The 20,866-nt window shown below is 35.7% G+C and overlaps 1 long non-coding RNA gene and 1 pseudogene across 1 annotated transcript in view; one reads left to right on the forward strand and one right to left on the reverse strand.

Annotated features, from left to right (window-relative positions):
- LOC144456696 (uncharacterized) overlaps window positions 1-20,866 on the forward strand; it is a 204,138-nt gene that overhangs the window by 154,870 nt on the left and 28,402 nt on the right. The gene's annotated exons all lie outside the window — the stretch shown is intronic.
- LOC110199205 (mitochondrial import inner membrane translocase subunit TIM14 pseudogene) lies at window positions 10,736-11,205 on the reverse strand (annotated as a pseudogene).

A 20,866-nucleotide genomic window follows, 5' to 3' on the forward strand; every position in this document is an offset into this window, starting at 1 on the left:
CCTGTAAAAGGATGATATTACTGATTGAATTAATCAACAAGTCAAGAAGCATTTATATGCTTACTATGTATCAAGCACTCTTTAATCAATGATAATGCAAAAAAAAAAAAAGAATGGAAACCATCCCTGCCCTCAAAGAGGTTACATTTTATAGGGAAAACAACGTGTATATTTATAGGTATAGGTAAGTGACATATGAAGTAGGTGTAAGGGCAATCTTAAAGAGAAAGGCCTCCTGCAGCAGGCAGTGATAGAGCTGAGTCTCCTAGAAAACCAGGGCTTCTTGAAGTTAGCATGATAGATGTGGGGGACAGCCAATGCAAGAACATAAAGTAAGGATATGTCCTGTGTGGTGTATGAGGGACATCGAGTAGGATGCTGTGGCTGGATTGTAAAAAAATGGTGGAGGGTAGCAATATGTAAGAAGACTAGTAGAAACATGGAAAGGAGTCAGGTTGCAAATAGCTTTAAATGTCAAACAAAGTAGTTTATATTTGATCATAGAGAAAATAGGGAGACATTAGAGTTTATTGAGAAGAGAGTAACATGCTCAAACATGTGCTTTAGCAAAATCATGTCAGTAGTTCTGTAGAGTGATTGGAATACAGAGACTTGATTCAGGAAGACCAACTGAGAATCTATTCAATCAATTAATAAATATTTATTAAGCACTTATGTGCCAAACACTGTGCTAAGTTCTGGGTATACAAGAATAAAGAATGAAACAATTCCAACTTAGAAGGATTTTACATTCTAAAAGGGGAGACAAGTATATATGAAGATGTAGTCTACATAAATATAGATGCAGTCAAACACGAAATTGTTTCAGAAGAAGGATACTAGCAGGTTAGAGTAAAGGGGAATGAAGAAAGAGACTACATTATTTTTTTGAAAGACTATGTCTTAAAAGAAGAGAGGGACTCTCCTTGGGGTAAGGTTAGTAACTGTATGAGTAGAGAGGGGATGAATGTAAGAGATGTTATAGAGGTAGTATTGACAGGACCTAGAAACAGATTGTATATGTTGGGTGAGCAAGAGTGAGGAGCTGAGGAAGACATTGAGGTTGAACTCCTGGGTGACTGGAAGAATGGTGGTACCCGAACTAGTAATAATGATATTTGGAAGAATGATGGTTTGGGAAAGTGTTAAGGAAATGAGTTCTATTTTGCACTTATCAAATTGAGATCCAAACTGGGTGTCCCCCAGACATATTAAACTTAACACATCTGAAACTAAAACTCATTATTATTCTCCCTTTTCACATTTTGTACTACTGTTGAGGGCATCACCATCCTCCCAGTCTCTCAGACTGTCTTCCTTGGCTCCTTGTACTTTTTCAACCCTATATCCAAAGATTTGAAAAGTCCTATCAATTTTACCTTCATATCATCTCTTGTATATGCCCCTTCTCTTTTCTGACACTGCCACCACCATAGTGCAAGCCTTCATCATCTTGTGCCTGGACTATTATAATAGGCCATGGTGGCAACATTCTTTGCTACAAAAGATCACTGCAATAGAGTGAAGGAACAGAGAGAAAAGTGTAGGACATGTGTCCATGCTTGAAAGAGAGCTCAAACTCTGTGCTCTATGCCCCTTACCTCTCAGAGTCTCAAGGATCCAAATTACAGAAATCAACCCCATACTACCAGAACAGACAGACCAGGACAGGATACTGTGAGTATGATGCCTTGTGAGGCACTCCACTAAGCCCAAGGGAAAGATTTCAGCATCTAGCTCAGACCAGTTCTGTCTTCCCAAAAGTTACTTGGCACAGAGACCTATGTTGGTGAATTGTATATTGCCCAATATGGGAGGAGGCTGAGATACTTTGAAAACCAACCCCTGGGGAGACCACCATCCAAGGGGAGGGAGTTAGAAAGTGAGCAACAGAGGAAAATAAAGGGAAAAAAGACTGAAATTACCAAAGATATCAGGAAGAACAAAATTCAGTGACCTTGAATATAAGTAGATAAATCAACAGAGAAAACATTAAGAACAGAAGGAAATGCGGATTCTAGATCTAGTAAATGAGTTCAGGCATCTATGAATAAGCACTGCAAAACAAAGGAAAATGATACAACACTTGATCAGACAGAGGACCCTGTGGAGTATAGCAGAACATGAAATCACAACACACTATTCCTAAATGGTTTAAAAGGGAAATGAAAATTGTGAGAGCAGAATTCATGGCCTACACCAGGAATAGGGAACTGCGGCCTCAAGGCCATATGTGGTCTTCCAGGTCCTTGGGTGTAGCTTTTTGACTGAGTCCAAGTTTTACAGAACAAATCCTTTTATTAAGGAGATTTGTTTTGTGAAGTTTGGATTCAGTCAAAGGGCTGCACTTGAGGACCTATAGGGCCACATGTGGCCTTAAGGCTGTAGGTTCTTCACCCCTGAACACAGTCAAAATAATACCCAAGAATAGAAAACAAAACAAAACAACTTGAATCTGTGACAGAAAGTGTCAACAAAGAAACAAAAGCGAGAACAAGATTGAGAATGTGAATGCCCTTAAGTGGAGGACAACCTGGAAGAAAAGAAGCAAAAAATCTGTTGCATTAGATGAAAATATGCTCATTATCTAAGCTAAACATACTGATCTTGAAAATGAGATGCATAGAAACACTATAACGATGATAGGTCTCCCAGACCATAAGACAAAAATCCTGAATGCCACAATGCAAGAAATAACAAAGAAAACTGCCCAGGATTTCTGTACATAGAAAATGAAATAACAATTGAAAGAATTCATACATTGCCTCCAGAAAAAAACTTACTTAAGATAGATAATATCAAGACACATTAAATCTAACACTTCAATTCCAAAACACAAGTTCTGTGAGTGATCAGGAGAAAGACTTTCAAATATAAAGAAGGAAATTTAAATAATACAATACTATTCTTTACCTACCAGAAAATATAGCAGGGAATGGAATAATATGATCCAAAGGGCAGTGGATTACAGAATACAGCCCAAGATTACCTACCCTGAAAATCTGAGCTTACCCATAAATGAAAAAAGATAGACATTTAATAATAAAGAGTCCTAGCAAGGATAACATTCTTTCTGTTACCTCCAGAAATTGGCATTATTTTGGGAGTGAGGTACAATTAAAATAAAGGGGATTTATGGGGTAAGCTGTTCCAGGACCCTACAGGGGAGAGACCAGAATGAACATCTTGGAAGTTTTGATTCCCTGAAGAATACAAAGAATTGAGAGAGAATAGATAATTGTAGGGGTCAAGAACCAGAGAATGGGAGTCTAGAGTAGACAGAGAGGAGGGATACTAAGAGAGTAAGAGAAACTCTTTTTGGAAAGGGGTACAAAAATGAAATATAAAAAAAAAACAACAACTAAAGAGCAGGATTATAAAAGCAGGGAAAAAAGAAACAATAAGCAAAACTCCAAAGGGAAAGATGTAATAAATGGGAATAAGATTACCTGAAAAAAGATTAAGCTAGTAATTCATAATACTGTGTTTACAGCAGAAGAGAGGAAAATCATAACTTAAAAAATATTAAGGGCAAATGGAGGACAATATAAACCTAAATCTCAAAACTTTAAATGTGAATGAATTAAACAATCTGATAAAATGAGAGTGACTAAAAAATGGAACCATATAATCTCCTGCTTACAAGAAAATAAAAGTGAGGGGATGGAAAAAATTACTATGTATGAAGTGAATGCAAAAAAGCAGTTATAATTATGCTATCAGACAAAAAAAAAACACTAAAAAATAAAAAAGAGATTAATTAGGAAACTACATTATGCTGAAAGGAATCACAGACAACAAATTAATATCACTTATAAACTTATATACTCCAAATGCCTTGGTGTCTAAAGTAGTATAGGAAACATTAACAAGCCATAAGACATAGTAACAAAATGGTGATGGAGGACTTCACTATCCCCCTCTCAGTTTTGAATAAGTTTAACAGAAAGATAAACATGGGGAAGGGAAGGGAAAACATGGAACTGAATAAATTGCTATAGTAACTAGAATTAAAAGGCTTATGGTGTCTTCTACATGGGACAGAGAAAGAATATAAATATTTCTTAGCACCACATGGAACTTTTACAAAAATAAACCATGTACTAGGGTACAGAGATGTTGCGAACAAATGTAAAAAGGAAGAAATAGTTAATAAATCCTTTGTAGACCATAACATAATTTAAAAAAAGATTGGTTCAGAGACCACAAACAAAAAGATTCTGACATAAATGGAGACTTTAGAATGAAATTCTTACTAACGAGCGAGTCAAAGAACAAATTATAGAAAAATTAACAGTTATTTGAATAAAATTACAATGATAAAACAACATACCAAAATTTCCAGGATTCAGCTAATGTAATCCTCAGGAGAAGTTTTATGCCTACAAACATACAACAACAAGATAGAAAAAAAGATTAATAAACTGAATATTATTTTAAAATATGAAAGCCAAGAAATAAATAAGCATAAATAAGCACGAAAGGAAAAAAAATTAAAAATCAGAGGGAAATGGATGAATTGGAAAAATCCATAAAAGTAATGAATAAAATTAAAAGTTGATTCTTTGAAAAGACTAGTAAAATTGATGAACCTTTAGCTTATCTGACTAAAAAGAATAGTGTAGAAATAAAATCAATATAATAGAAAATAAGCAAGGTGAAACCATAACAAAACCAGAAGAAATAAAAGAATATTCAGAGCATACTATACACAGTTATATGCTAACAAAACAAAGAATACAAAAGAAATAGAATAATATCTTCAAAAATGTAAGAAAAACTATCAGGAGACCAGACACCAATCTTAAATAACCCAATCTCAGAAAAGAAAATAAATCTAGCTGTAAAATTACTTCAAAGGCATGGAGTACCTCCTGCTCCTAATGGATTCACTGGGCAATCCTATCAAACTTAAAGAACAACTTATACTTCATAAATATTCTCAAAACTGAGAAAGAAAGCACCCTACTAGAATCCTCTTATGAGACAAATCTAGTCCTAACAATTGAAACAGAGAAAAACACAACAAAGAGGGAAAATAATAGACCAATATCATTAGTCAATACTGATTCAAAAAGTGTGAACAAAATTCTATCAAACAATCTAGAGATTTATCCGAGAAATCATTCATTATGACCAACTAGATTGTTCAGGAAGGATAAGTGTCTCTGCTGTGAGGACTTGCTGAGCCCTTTTCAGGGCTGCTCATCTACTTCTGGTGTGCACCTTTCACTCAACTCTCACCTGTAACTCCAAGAATCTATAACATGTGCAGCAGCCACACCCCAGTAAAACTGTCTTGGCAGATGGTCTAAACCATGTTGATGATAACTGACAGGCCTCAAAAGTGTTGGTGAGTGAGAAGGCTGTCTACCACAAGCATGTGAAGACTACCCTGGCGGAATGGGCAGATGAGAACAGTTTATTCCAATGGCATAAAGGTGGCTGAAGCATACACCACAGAGCATTTAGAGCTTGGTCAGACATCAAAGACACCAAGGTCATCTGCTGCATCCTGGGCCATCACCAGTGATTCTGACTTTTGTCGTGCCACTGGATTTTGATGGCTTTGGAAGAAAGGATGAGGCTGATGACTTCGTGCAACTCAGCCTCACTTAAATCCAATTCACACAGAAGTCAAGACATTACCTGTGATGTCATTGGTCCTCTTCAAAAAACAGGATGAACAACAGCAAGATGAGGGATGCAAAAATGATTCAACATTAGGAAAACAATCAGTATAACAATCAAAGTAAAACCCCAAAACATCTCAAACCACATGATAATCTCAATAAATGCAAAAAAAAACCCTTGACAAAATATAGCACTCTTTTATGTTAAAGAGCACTCAAAATACAGAAAGCAGAACCTTCTCAAATATCATAATAAGCATCTATATAAAATCTGAAGCAAGCATCATATATAATGAAGATACAAAAAAGCCTTTTCCAATACGAGAATGTAGCAAGTATGTCCATTCCCCTCACTTTTTTTATGGTTCTGAAAATGCTACCAACAGGAGTAAGACAAGAGAATGAAATTAAAGGGATACACTTGGGTAAAGAAAAGATAAAACTCCCTGTTTGCTGATGATATGATGTTATACTTGAAAAATCCTTGGAAATCAGCAAAGACACTGATCGAGACAATGAATAGCTTCTGCAAAATTGCAGGTTACAAAATAAACCCTCAAAAATCAACAGAATATCCATATAATAAAAACTGAAAACCCAAGAAGCAAAAATAGAAATGCAAATCCCATTCCAAATAACTACAAAATGCACAAAATATCTGGAGATTGACATACTAATGGACCCAAAAAGACTTGTATAGATTCAATTACAAATTGTTCCTTAAAGATATAAAGAACAACTTTAATGGCTAGAGAATATTCAGTGCTCATGGCTAGTCTTTGCCAACATAATAAAAATAACAATGCTATCAAAGCTAATTTATACTTTTAGTGTCATACCAATTAAATTACCAAGAGAATGTGTTATAGAACTTTATGAAATCATAACAAAAATTTATTTGGAAAAATTAAAGTCCAAAAATATCCAAAGAAATGATGAAAAGAAGTAGGGACAGAGAGAGGATAGCACTTCCAGACCTCAAACTATATTATAAAGTGACAGTCACCAAAACCATCTGTTATTGATAATGGATGGATGGAAGATGAATGGAAAATATTAGACAAAGGAGAATCTGAAACAATAGAAATCAATTATCTAGTGTTAGATAAAGTAGAAGATAAATTATGTGGAAATAAAAAACAAACCCTCCTTTTTTGACAAAAACAGCTGGGAAAACTAGAAAGTAGTCTGGCCGAACTTCAGCTTATATTAACTCCTTACACTATTTCCCACAATACATTCCAAATGGATATGCAACTTTATTATTAAAGATCATACTATAAAAAATAGAAGAGAAGTACAACATATATTTTCACAGCTATAGGTAGGGGATATATTTTTAACCAAACAAGAAACAGAGATAATTACAAAAGATAAAACAGAAAACTTTGATACATGAAGCTGAAAAGTTTCTGCAGAGACAAAATTAATGTACCTAGGAAAAGGAAAAGATAGAAAATAATTGAATGGGGGAAAATCTTTGTATCAAATTTCTCTGAAAAAGGTTTGATATCCAAGATATATAAATAATATATATGACTAATAGCCATTCCTCAGTAAATAAGTGGTCAAAAGATATAAACAAACAGTTCTCAAAAGAAGAATTGTGAGTATCACAACCATGTGAAAGGATGCTCCAAATCACTAATAATAAGGGAAATTCAAATCAACACAGCCTGGAAGTTGGTTTCACTTCATGCCCTGAAAATTGGTGAAAATGACAAAAATATGACAATAATCAATACTGGACTGGTTGTAGGACTATAGATAGAGTGATATATTGTTGAGGGAGCTGTAAACTGGTACAACTATTTTGGAATACAGTTTGGAAATATGCAAATAAATTGACTAATATATCCCATGCCCTTTGACATAGAGACTCCATTAGTGGGCTTATATACCAAGGAAACTATTAATAAGAAGATAGTCTTCATATGCACCATTATATTTATAGCAGCACTTTTTTTTGTCATAGCAAAATAGATGGAAACCAAATAGATGCTTGTAATTGGGAATGGCTAACTACATTGTTGTATATGAATGTGTTTGAATATCACTATGCTGTAAGAAATGATGCATACCGAGAAGCATGGAATGATCATGGAACTGAGAGAGGGAAGTAAGAAGTAAAGAAGCCTATATAATAACTACAACAACGGAAATGGAAATAACAACAACAAAGGAAAAAAATCCAAAGTGAATAAAACAAAATTATAAACATCAAACAACTTGAGTGAAGGGACATTAAAAGACACCTTAAGCCCACCCCTTTGTGGAGGTGAGATGTCCAGAGGTGTTGCACATTGTACAAATTTCCAGACTTTTTCAATATGTAAGTCAATCATGCTGATTTTTCCTCTCTTTAAAAATGCAATTTATTATATATAGATTAGCTGCTGGGAGGAAGAAGTTGTGGGATATTGAGGATAACTGTGATGATGTAAAAAATAGAAGACATCAACAAAAACATTAAAAAAACAAAGGAGGATCAGGACATTTTTTTTTAGAAGATGGGATTTTAGTTGTGATAAAGGAAGCAAAGAAAGCAAGGATAAAAAGAGGAAGAGAGAAAGAATTTCAGGCATAGGGAATAGCCAGTGAAAATACTAAATTTAGAAGATGGAGTATCTTGTGAGAGGAATAGCAAAGGAGGCCAATGTCACTGGATGAATGGCATATGGGGACAAATTAGGTGTAAAAAGACTGGAAAGGTAGGAAGGGACCAGATTGTGGAAATTTTGAATGCAAAACAGAGAATTTTTACCTTTTATCCTGGAGTCAATGATCCACCGGAGTTTATTAATTTGGGAGGTATCATGGTTTGATCTGTGCTTTAGAAAGAATAATATAAATATAACAGCTAAGTGTAATATTAATTGGAGTAGGGAGAGACTTTGAGCAGGGAGACCAGCCAGCAGGCTATTTCAATAGTCCATTAAAAAAATATATATATATGTTAATGTATATATATGTATATGTATATGTATGTGTATGTATCTTGGGCAGAACCTATGTATGGATAAGGAATTGTGCCCAGAATTATGAAGAGAGTGAGCTGAAATACTTGTCTTTTGTTTTCATTTTTATTCTGTCTTCTAATTTGTATTGGTGTTGATTTTTCCCTAACAAATTGGTGGTTTGATTTTATGTAGATAGCCGATCTGAGGATGATTCCTACTTTGTAACCGGCCGGTTTCATTTATTTCTGTGATGTTATATATTCCAGAATCATTTGATCTTCAAATTAGAATAGATGTTCTAGTTAACAAGTCTGACCTGCAACTGATAGGAATATTTTCTTCATACCTGAGAAATAATCATACAGACTTTGCTCAAAGATATCTAGGGAAAAGGAACCCCCTCACCTCCCATCTTCCAGAAAAGTGCATTGGTCGCATTACATATCCATAAGAAAATCCATGGATGTGTATAGTATGCAATTCACACACACACATATGTAATTGAATATTCATGAAACTATTTCATATTGCTACCATGTCTACTTTCTTAAGCCAAGGAATTCAGCACTTTAAAGAAAGACCTGAAAGAGTTGAACACTATGTTAACCCAACATACTTTGGCTGTGAGTAGCTTGGCAGCAATTGCTGACTAAGCTGCCCTTACAACATTATCTGTAACCATTGTATTTATCTGTGAATTACTGGGGTTGAAATCAGAGAAGAAAAGCAGGCCAGTAGAAGGAATCAAGGGATTTGGAAAAGCCCTAGAAAGAGAATTGAGAAGGTCATACAGGGCGGGGGCGGGGGGGGGGGACACGACACAGATTCATTTCCATTGTCCCTAAAGTCAAATGAATATTGAGTTGTGGTTTAGTGGTCTAGTCAAAAAACTTGCCTGCCTACACTTCTAAGTTCTAACTCCAGTCCTGGGACAATATGATTTCCTTTCCAAAAATAAAATACAGTAAAACAACAAAACTTATGTTTTTTCAGGCCCAATTTGTTCCAAATCTAATAATTTTAGAAGTAACTGACACATTGTGAAGGATGTGATTGCTGCCAATATGTGTGCTGTAATTGGTGACCAAATTGGATTCAATGGTTCACCTTATAAGAAGTTTCATAATAATTTTCATTTTCCGCTTCACTTAAATGAGCTGGGATTTTGGGAGGTTGTTTCATTATATTATCTATTACACTTTTACTTTAAAAATTCAAGAGTTTTTAAAAATTCATTTGCAATTTTGGCCAGAACTATGTAACTATTTTATAAAATGAGTAACATGACACACACTATACGTGAGTATCACTAGAAGTAAAAACAAATTGGAGAGTTATATCATATCTTTTTTTACAGTTTTATGTATTTCAGATTTGACATCTGACTCAGATTTATAGATGTTTGCTTCATCATTAGTCTTGTTTATTGACACTCTTGATTTCTTGTCTTCAAAATATCAACTTTATCTAATTTGTCATATGTGCTTATACAAAATATTTAGAGTAAAAAAAATCTAAAAAACACAAATATGCCCTGTTCCAGGGTAGGGAACCTGTAGCCTTGAGGCCACATGTGGCCCTCTAGGTCCTCAAATGTGGCCCTTGACTGAATCCGAATTTCACAGAACAAATCCTCTTAATAAAAGGATTTGTTCTGTAAAAGTTGGACTTAGTCAAAAGGCCACACCCAAAGACCACAGGTTCCTCATCCCTGCCTTATGTATTTTGTTGATGCAGACTTATTGGGCTTGTGCAACATACATCCTTGTTTATGTTTAATGAGGGTAAAAAATTGAGGGTAAAAAAAAAGCCAACTTTTTCAGTCATGTGATCAGATTTTGTTGAATTCTCATTGCTTTTCTAGTTCAACTGAACATGTATACTGATAGAGAAAGCTAAGTAGAGTTTTTCATTCAATACAACATCTTCATAGAACACACTAGGATGCTTCATAGGTTTCTGGGGTTTTCCATTTTGAAAAAGTTAAACTACTTTTCTCTCCAATGTATTTTTTTTAAAGAAATATCACAGCTTTTATGAAGTTATTATAAAACATCAGGACTCCTATACATAAAGCAATTGATGTGTGTGTGTATATATATATATATATATATATATATATGTATATATATATGTATGTATATATATATGTAAATTTAAAATTATCTGTGTATTAATTTTACTTCTTAGCTTCACTTTCTAATAAATCTTTAGCTTCATTGATTTTGGCTGCTATATAAGGAGATCCTCCCTTGTCTGGGTGGTTTAAAAGCATGATTCGTAGGTGAGCATCCCTAATTTTCCCTTTATTGGCTGTAGGGCTTACTCCTAATATTAGCTCAGCTTCTCGCTTTGTCATTTTAGGTTCAAACCTGCCTCTGTATTAGCCACCACTGAAGGCACATTTTGGCAGACTTTGAATAGCTTGCTTTACTTGAGGCTCCATATGCTTCCTTGTTTGCAAAACATATCGGCCTGCAAATCCTGCAGCTGCGATTGTCAGTTCCACTGCTACCATTGTGCTGGCCATGGCTCGGCCGGCGCTTCCCTGAGCCTGCAAAGCTGCAGCTCATCCCAGCCCAGAGGCCGCGCGTCCGGCCCGGCTCAGCTCCTGGCCCTAGCTCCAGGCCCCGGCTCCAGCTCCTGCCCCGCAGCCGCCGCCATCTCAGGTCCAGCACAGCGAGAGGAAGCACGCGAACCTCTCCAATGTATTTTAATCCTATAGTTTCACTTCTAACCAGAACTATAAGTAACATCACCAACTGGGCTTTTGCCTAGTGCATTAACATAGGGTGGGTGTTTTCTGCTTGTGTCCTGACTAGAAGGAAGGGTCCTATCTCCTGTATCCCCAAACCAATTTTCCTTTTTGCTCCTGGAGGAGATAGATGGATTATTTCCTCTCCTATTGCAAATAGAACTAGCACCCACCCTCCCATCAATGGTTTTTGTTCCAAGTGAAAAAATTACTAATTACTGCTCTGATTATAAACATAATACATAACATTAGCATAAATGTATTCTATATCTCAAAAAACTGAACAAAAGAACTTTTGGAATATAAACTATATATTCCTTCTAATAGTCATTTTTTCATCCTCCTTTTGATAGCATTTTGTTTTTTCCCCAATTACATGTCAAGACAATTTTTAGCATACATTTTTATAAGATTTTGAGTTTCAAATTTTTCTCCATCTCTCCATCACCTCCCCTATTTGTAAAATGGTAGTCAATTTGATATAGGTTATACATGTGCTATCATGTAAAACACATTTACATATTAGTCATAGTGGTGAAAGAAGAAATAGATCAAAAGGAAAAAAAACACAAAAGAGAATAAACTAAGTAAAAAAAAATATGCTCTGATCTGTGTTCAGAATCCATTAGTTCTTTCTCTGGATGTAAATAGCATGTTCCTTTGTGAATCCTTTGTTCTTGTCTTGGATCATTGTGTTGCTGAGCAGAGCTGAGTCATTCATAGTTAATTGTCAGTGTTGTTTATACTATGTAACAATGTTCTCCTGGTTCTCATTTCACTTTGCATCAGTTTGCACAAGTCTTTCCAGGTTTTTCTGAAATCTGCCATTTCATCATTTCTTATTGCACAATAGTGTTATATTGTGTTCAAGTTGTTCAGCCATTCCCCAATTGATGGGCATCCCCTCAGTTTCCAATATTTTGCCATCATAAATAGGGCTGATATGAATGTTTTTCATATGTAGGTCCTTTTTCTCTTTTTATGATCTCTTTGGGATAGAGACCTAGTAGTGTTATTGCTGAATCAAAGGGTATGCAGTTTTATAGCCTGCTCAAAGCACAGTTCCAAATTGCTCTCCAGAATGCTTGAATTAGTTCACAACTCCACTAACAGTGCATTAGTGTCCCAATTTTCCCACATCCTCTCCAACATTTATAATTTTCTTTTTTTTTGTCATATTAACTAATCAGATAGGTGTGAGGTGATACCTTAGAACTGTTTTAATTTGCATAATCAAAAGTGATTTAGAGTACTTCTTCATATGCCTATAGCTTTGATTTCTTCATCTGAAAACAGCCTGTTCATATCCTTTGACCATTTATTAATTGGGGAATGGCTTGTATTCTTATAAATTTGACTCAATTCTGTATATATTTGAGAAATGATGCCTTTATCAGAGATATTTGCAGTAAAGATTGTTTTCCAGATTTCTTCTTCCCTTCTAATCTTGGTTGCATTGGTTTTGTTTGTGCAAAAGCTTTTTAATATAATATTATTAAAATTATCTGAAGAACTAAATTAACTTAGGTAGAATTGCCATTTTTATTATTTTGGCTTGGCCTACCCATGAGCAACTGATATTTTTCTAATTGTGTAGATCTGACTTTGTGTGAAAAGAATTTTGTAATTGTGTTCATATAGTTCCTGGGTTTGTCTTGGTAGGTCAACTCCCAAATATTTTATATTGTTTGCAATTATTTTATTTCATTTTTTTGAATTAATTTATTTTCAATTTTTAACATTCATTTCTACAAGATTTTGAGTTCCAAATTTTCTCCCCATCTCTCCCCTCCCCCACTCCAAGATGGCATTCTGAATACCCCTTTCCCCCAATCTGCCCTCCCTTGTATCACCCCAGCCCTTCTCTTATCCACTTCCCCTTCTATTTTCCTGTAGGGCAGGATAGATTTCTATGCCCCATTGCCTGTATATTTTATTTCCCAGTTGCATGTGAAAACAATTTTTTAACATTTGTTTTTAAAACTTTGGGTTCTCAGTTCTCTCCCTTCCTCCCTCCCCAGCCACCCTCATTGAGAATGCAAGCAATTCAATATAGGTTACACATGTGTAGTCATGCAAAACACTTCTATTATAGTTAGGTGAAAAATTAACTATATTTCCCTCTATCCTATCCCTGCCCCCATTTATTCTATTCTCTCCTTTGACCCTGTCCCTCCTCAAAAGTGTTTGCTTCTGATTACCCTCTCCCCCAATATGCCCTCCCTTCTATAATCCCCCCTCTTATCCCCTTCCCCCTATTTTCCTGTAGGGTAAGATAGATTTCCATACCCAATTAAGTGTGTATGTTATTCCCTCCTTAAGCTAAATCTGATGAGAGTAAGATTCACTCATTCCCTCTTCTCTCCATCCCCTTCCCCTCCATGGTAAAAGCTTTTTCTTGTCTGTTTTATGGGAGATAATTTACCCCATTCTACCTATCCCTTTCTCCTTCTCCCAGTATAATCCTTTCTCACCCCTTAATTTTATTTTTTATATATCATCCCTTCATATTCAACTCACCCTGTACCCTCTGTCTACACACACACACACACACACGTATATGTATATTCCCTCCAACTACTCTAATACTGAGAAATATCTCATGAGTTACAAATATCATCTTTCCATGTAGGAATGTAAGCAGTTCAACTTTAATAAGTTCCTTATGATTTCTCTTTTCTGTTTACCTTTTCATGCTTCTCTTAAGTCTTGTATTTGAAAGTCAAATTTTCTATTCAGCTCTGGTCTTTTCATCAAGAATGCTTGAAAGTTCTCTGTTTCATTGAATATCCATTTTTTCCCCTGAAGGATTATACTCAGTTTCGCTGGGTAGGTGATTCTTGTTTTTAACCCTTGCTCTTTTGACCTCTGGAATATCATATTCTAAGCCCTCCAATCCCTTAATGTAGAAGCTGCTAAATCTTGTGTTATCCTGATTGTGTTTCCACAATACTCAAATTGTTTCTTTCTGGCTGCTTGCAATATTTTCTCCTTAACCTGAGAACTCTGAAATTTGGCTATAATATTCCTAAGAGTTTTCCTATTGGGATTTCTTTCAGGATGTGATCATTGGATTCTTTCAATTTCTATTTTGCCCTCTGGTTCTAGAATATCAGGGCAATTTTCCTTGATAATTTCATGAAAGATGTTGTCTAGGCTCTTTTTTTTTTTGTTATGGCTTTCAGATAGTCCAACAGTTTTTAGACTATCTCTCCTGGATCTATTTTCCAGGCCAGTTGTTTTTCCAATGAGATATTTCATATTGTCTTCTATTTTTTTCATTCTTTTGGTTTTGGTTTATAATTTCTTGCTTTCTCATAGAGTCATTAGCTTTCATTTGCTCCATTTTAATTTTTTAGGTATTTTTTCTTCAGTGAGCTTTTGGAATTCCTTTTCCATTTGGCCAATTCTGCTTTTTAAGGTATTATTCTCTTTGTTGGCTTTTTGGACCTCTTTTGCCATTTGGGTTAGTCTATTTTTTAAGGTGTTATTTTCTTCAGTATTTTTTTGGGTCTCATTTAGCAAACTGTTGACTTGTCTTTCATGATTTTCTTACATCACTCTCATTTCTCTTCCCAGTTTTTCCTCTACTTCTCATACTTGCTTCTCAAAATCCTTTTTGAGCTCTTCCATGGCCTGGGACTAATTCATATTTTTCTTGGAGGCTTCTTGGAGCTTTGACTTTGTTGTCTTCTTCTGGTCGTATGTTTTGCTCTTCTTTGTCACCACAGTAAGATTCTATAGTCTGAGATTGCCCCCTACACCCTGCTGTTTGCTCTTGTTCCTGGCCAATTGACTTTCAAGTTCTTTGTTAATGTAGAGCTCTGCTTCCAGTGTGGATGATGTACTGTCCCAAGCTTCAGGAGCTTGGTGCAGCTGTTTTCAGAGATATTTCTAGGGACCTTTAAATTTTCAGTTCTTCTAAGATGGTATGATCAAAGGTGAGGTGTTTACTCATTTCCTGGCCTGTGCTCTGGTCTATGAATGACCACAAGCACTATTTTCTGCCTTGGAACTGTGAGGAGGATTCTCTCTTTACTGCTGCCACAAGTTCTGCCATGCCAGCACTCTTCCTTGCCCCAGAATCACCACCCAGGACTGGGACCCAGATCCAAGCACAGGCAAATCAAGAGAATACTGACTCAGCACCAGCAAAGAGATCCCTACAATTCTCCTCTGATCAGTTACTTGATCCTCCCCACCATCTGCTCCAGAAGCAGTTGCTGCCCCAGGGCTGCGCCACGGCTGGGACTGGGCCATGCTCCTCTCTCACCTAGGTCCCTCAGAACTTTCCCACTGACCTTCTAAGTTATCTTAGGCATTTGTGGGTTGAGACACCACCACAGCGGCTAGTGATTCAGTCCCCTGAGGCCTGCTCCAGGTTTGCTGAGGCCCATTCTTTGCTTGAGCAGTCCATACTGAATTGTGTTCTTCTCCCAACCCAGCACAACAGACCTTTCCCATCAACCATCCAGGTTGTCTTGGGTTGGAAATTTGTTTCACTCTGTCTTTTTGTGGGTTCTGCTGCTCTAGAATTTGTTTAGAACCCATTTTTACAGGCATTTGGAGGGGTTTGGGGGAGATCTCAAGCAAGTCACTGCTTTTACTCCACCACCTTAGCTCCCCCATCACCTCTTACAATTATGTTAAAATAGAATTTCTCTATCTCTTGCTGCTGGGCTTTGTTGGTCATCTAAAGGAATGCTGATGATTTATGTGGGTTTATCTCAGATCCTGCAACTTTGCTAAAGTTGTTAATTATTTCAAATGGTTTTTAGTTGATTCTTTAGGGTTCTCTAAATATACCATAACATCATCTGCAAAGTGATATTTTTGTTTCCTCATCGCCTATTCTAATTCCTTCAATTTCTTTTTTTTTATTCCTCTTATTGCTGTAGCTAACATTTCTGTACTATATTGAATAATAGTGGTGATAATGGGCATCATTTTTTCACCCCTGATCTTTTTGGGAAGGCTTTTAGCTTATCCTCATTACAGATAATGCTTGTTGATGGTTTTAGCTAGATACTGTTTATCATTTTAAGGAACATTCCCTTTATTCCTATGCTCTCTAGTGTTTTTAATACAAATGGGTGCTGTACTTTGTCAAAAGCTTTTTCAGCATCTATTGAGATAATCATATGATTTCTGTTTTTTTTTTAAATTAATATGGTCAATTATGTTGATAATTTTCCTAATATTCAACCAACTCTACATTCCTGATATAAATCCCACCTGGTCATAGAGCATAATCCTTGTGCTGTATTGCCATAATCACCTTGCTAGTATTTTGTTCAAAATTTTTGCATAGGTATTCATTAGGGAAATCAATCTATAATTTTCTTTCTTTGTTTTAGCTCTTTTGAGTTTAGACGTCAGCACCATTATTTTTTGTCATAAAAAGAGTTTTGGTAAAACTCCTCCTATTTCTCCAAATAGTTTATATAGTACTGGAACTAGTTGTTCTTTAAAAGTTTGGTAGAATTCACTTATGAACCTATCTAGCACTGAGTTTTTTTTTTTCCTAGGGAGCTCATTAATTGCTTGTTCAATTTCTTTTTCTAAGATGGGGTTATTTACACATTCTATTTCTGGATCTGTTAATCTAGGTAACTTATATTTTGTAAATATTCATTGATTTCACTCAGATTGTCAGATTTATTGAGATGTAGTTTGGCAAAATATTTCCTAATGATTGCTTTAATTTCTTCTTCATTGGTGATGATTTCACCCTTTTCATTTTTGATACTGGCTATTTGGTTTTATTCTTTTCTTAATTAAATTAACCAATGGCTTATTGTTTCCCCCCCATAAGCCTAGCTACTAGTTTTATTTATTAACTCAATAGTTTTCTTACTTTCAATTTTATTAGTCTTTTGATTTTCTGGATTTCAAATTTGGTGTTCAATTGGGGATTTTTAATTTCTTCTTTTTCTAGTTTTTTTTTTAGTTGCATGCCCAATTCATCGATCTGCTCTTTCTCTATTTCATTGGTGTAAAAATTTACAGAAATAAAATTTCCCCTAAGTACTGCTTTGGCTGCATCCCATAAATTTTGGAATGTTGTCAGATTATGTCATTCTCTTTAATGAAATTATTGATTATTTCTGTGATTAGTTCTTTGACCCATGTATTCTTTAGGATTAGGTTATTTAGTTTTCAATTAATTTTTTAATCTATCTTTCTACTACCTTTGTTTGGTGTTATTTTAATTTCATTATGATCCAAAGAGAATATATTTAATATTTCTGCCTTCCTACATTCGATTTTGAGGTTTTTATGCCCTAATATATAGTCAATTTTTCTGTTGGTGCCATGGGCTGCTGAGAAAAAAGGTATGTTCCTTTCTGTTCCCATTCAATTTTCTGCAAAGGTCTATCATATCTAACTTTTCTAATATTTTATTCACCTTCTTATTTTCTTTCTAGTTTTTTTGGTTGGATTTATTGAGTTCTGAGAGGGGACAATTGAGGTCCTCCACTAATATACTTTTGCTACCTATTTATTTAATTCATTTAATTTTTCCTTTAAGAATTTAGATGCTATACCACTTGATGCACATATGTTTAGTATTGCTGTTGCTTCACTTTCTATATTACTTTTTAGCAAGATGTACTTTCCTTCCTTATGTCTTTCAATTTAATCTGTCTTTGCTTTTGCTTTGTCTGAAATCAGGATTGCTACCCAGGCTTTTTTTTTTTTTATTCAGCTGAAGCATAATAGATTCTGCCCCTGCCCTTTACCTTTACTCTGTTTGTGTTTCTCTGCTGTAAATGTATTTCTTGTAAACAACTATTTTATGGGAGCATTTATTCCATTCACATTTACAGTTGTGATTACTAACTCTGCATTTCCTTACATCCTATTTTTCTTCCTGTTTGTTCTCTGTCTTCTTTCACCCTTTCCTTCTTCCATAGTGTTTTGCTTCTGTCTACCACTTCCCCTAATCTGCCCTTTCTTCTGTCAGTCTCTCTCCCCCTCCCCTTTACTTAATCTCCTCCCCTCCTACTTCCCTGTCAGGTAAGATAGATTTCTATATTCAATTGATTGTGTATATTATTCCTTCTTTGAGCCAATACTGATGAGAGTAAGGTTCAAGTGATGCCCGTCTTTTACCCTCTCACCTTTTCCTTCATTTTAATGGGTCTTAAACACCTCTTCATGTAAAACAATTTACCCCATTCTCCCTCTCCCTTACTTTTGCTCCCAGTGTATTCCTGTTTCTCATCCCTTAATTATTTTTTATGTCATTCCCCTTCAATTTGTCTTATGCCTGTACCCTCTGTCTATGTATATTCTATTAGTGGTACAATTTTTAAGAATTACAAGTATCACATTCCCATGTAGGGATGTAAACACTTCAGCTCCATTGAATCTCTTATGTTTTGTTTTCCCTTTTTCCTTTTTAGGCTTCTGGGTTTTGACATTGGAGATTTTTGTTGTTGTTGTTTAATTCTGTTCTTCTTCTTATGAAAGCTTGAACTCCTTCCATTTCATTGAATTACCATTTTTCCTCTCAAAATATTATGCTTAATTTTGCTGGGTAGATGATTCTTGGTTGTAGTCCTAGTTCCTTTGCCTCCTATAATATCATGTTCCATGACCTCTAATCCCTTAATGTTGCAGCTGCTAAATTCTGTGTAATCCTGATTGTAGCTCCCTGATATTTGAATTATTTCTTTCTGGCCATTTGCAGTATTTTTTCCTTGATGTGGTAGTTCTGAAATTTAGCTATCGTATTTCTAGGATTTTTTATTTTGGGTTCTCTTCCTTAAGATGATTGGTGTATTCTTTCAATGACTATTTTGCCCTCTGGTTCCAGGATGTAAGGGCAGTTTTCTTGATAATTTCCTAAAAGATGCTGTCCAGGTCCTTCTTTTGATTATGGCTTTCAGGTAGTCCAGTGGTTTCCGGGTCAGTGGTTTTTCCATTTTCTTCTATTTTTTCATTCTTTTGAATTTGTTTGATTGGTTCTTGATGTCTCATAGAGTCATTAGCTTCCACTTACCCAATTTTAACTTTTAAGGAGTTGTTTTACTCAGCTTTTGTATTTCTTTTTTCATTTGGCTAATTGTACTTTTTAAGGAGTTATTTTCTTTTTCTAAGCTGTTGCCTCTTTTTTTGTTTAATAATTCTGTTGCATTGCTCTTATTTCTTTTCCCAACTTCTACCTCTGTTACGTGATTTTTAAGCCCCTTTTTGAGCTCTCTCATGAGTTCTTTCTGGACTTGACACTACTTCCCATTTTTTGTTTGAGGCTTTTCCTGTAGGTATTTTGACATTGTTGTCCTCTTCTGAGTTTGTGTCTGGATCTTCCCTGTCACCATAATAACTTTCTATGGTCAGATTCTTTGTTTGTTGGTTTTTTGCTTATCTTTTTTTTTTTTTTGCCTTTTTTCCTTTCTTTTAAATTTGAGCTCTGCTTCTAGGATGAAAGGGGCATTTTCTTGGGCTTCTTGTGCCAAGAGGTAGGCCCTGGCTGTTTCCCAGGTGCTGTGCTGATGCTGCCCTGAGGCCCACAGTGGACTTTTGTATCAGGTGCTATGCTGAGGGGGTTTGTTGGAGGGTGGCTGGTGACTGGAGACTATTGTCCAGCAGTTTGCCAGATGCTGAGCCAGATGTCCTAGTTCTGGTGTCTGTTGTGTGCTGATGCCATGGGTAATTTCTGCATTTCTGGAGAGCTACACTGAAGCACTAGGAGTCTGACCCCTGGAGCTTGCATGTTTGCCTGGGGCTATGCTGAAACACCTGGTGATTCTTGGAGCTGGAGTCTGCCTGTTCCCCCAGCTACACTGAGGTACATAGGGGATCCTGGTGTTGGTGTTTACCACCTCACCACACTGGGGTTTAGGATCTATTGCTGATTTGCTGAGGTGATGCTTGCTCCTGGCTTGCTGGGGCACTTCCTGTCCTGGACTGTGCTCTCTGTTTACCTGAATGAGACAGACCTTTCCTGCCACTCCTCTAAGTTTCTTAGGCTAAAAGCTTTTTCCACCCCATCTTTTTGTTGTTTCTGCTGTTTCTGTATTTGTTTTGGGATGCTATTTTATGGTTGTTTGGAGGTGAATATGGGAGAGTTATGGCGATTTACTGCTTACTTTTTGGCTCCTGGAAGTTCCTCCTGGCAATCATTTTCATTCCTATTATTCTTCATGTTATTGGGCCAAAAGAATAAAAATTTGTTTGAAAGCACTAAGATTTTTTCCCCACAAATTCTCCTGAGAGCTAACAACAATTTACAACAAGAACAATAGTGATAAGAGTTGAGGCCAAATGTCTTTAATTTCATTTTAGCATCAGATTATATATTTTTCCTAGACCTTGATTGAAAGGTATGTGCCCATTTTTAAAAGTATTATTATTTAAAAGCCACATAACCTAGGTTTAGCTACACTGCTATCAATTGAGTAATTTTTAGATTGAATCAGATATTTTGGTTTCCATCGTACTTGATGAAACTCTGGGCCAGCATTTGGCAAAAATGGTGAAGTTGCTAATATTTATTATCATTGCCCTAT

This window comes from Phascolarctos cinereus, unplaced genomic scaffold (genome assembly GCF_003287225.1).
Source record: "Phascolarctos cinereus isolate Bilbo 61053 unplaced genomic scaffold, phaCin_HiC Scaffold_4;HRSCAF=312, whole genome shotgun sequence".
Classification (NCBI taxonomy): domain Eukaryota; kingdom Metazoa; phylum Chordata; class Mammalia; order Diprotodontia; family Phascolarctidae; genus Phascolarctos; species Phascolarctos cinereus.